Here is a 371-nt window from a genome sequence, read left to right as displayed (position 1 = left end):
GACACCCCTTCTTCGTCTAAACACCCTCACATATTCCTTCATTTGCTTATTCATTTCAAATTATGCTTCAAGATCTTACTTATGAAAGGGTTTGTTGATTATGATTAGGGGTGACAAATTGAGTAAATAACATGGGTATTCATTCACATTATCAATTTTAAATGAATTCGGTATTCAACTCATTTAAAAATGGGTAAAAAACGAGTAATACTCATACTACCCATTTAAAAATGGATATTTAATTGGATAAAATGGGTAAAAGCAAATTTAAAAAAAATGATAAAGGATTGGGTATTAAGAAAGTTTTTTGTTAATACAAAATGAAACTGTTTTAAAATTTAATTTGGGATAGGGGGGGAGGGGTGGGAGGG

The sequence above is a fragment of the Solanum pennellii genome, chromosome 2 (genome assembly GCF_001406875.1).
Source record: "Solanum pennellii chromosome 2, SPENNV200".
NCBI classification, from domain to species: domain Eukaryota; kingdom Viridiplantae; phylum Streptophyta; class Magnoliopsida; order Solanales; family Solanaceae; genus Solanum; species Solanum pennellii.
This window is presented reverse-complemented; position numbering follows the sequence as displayed.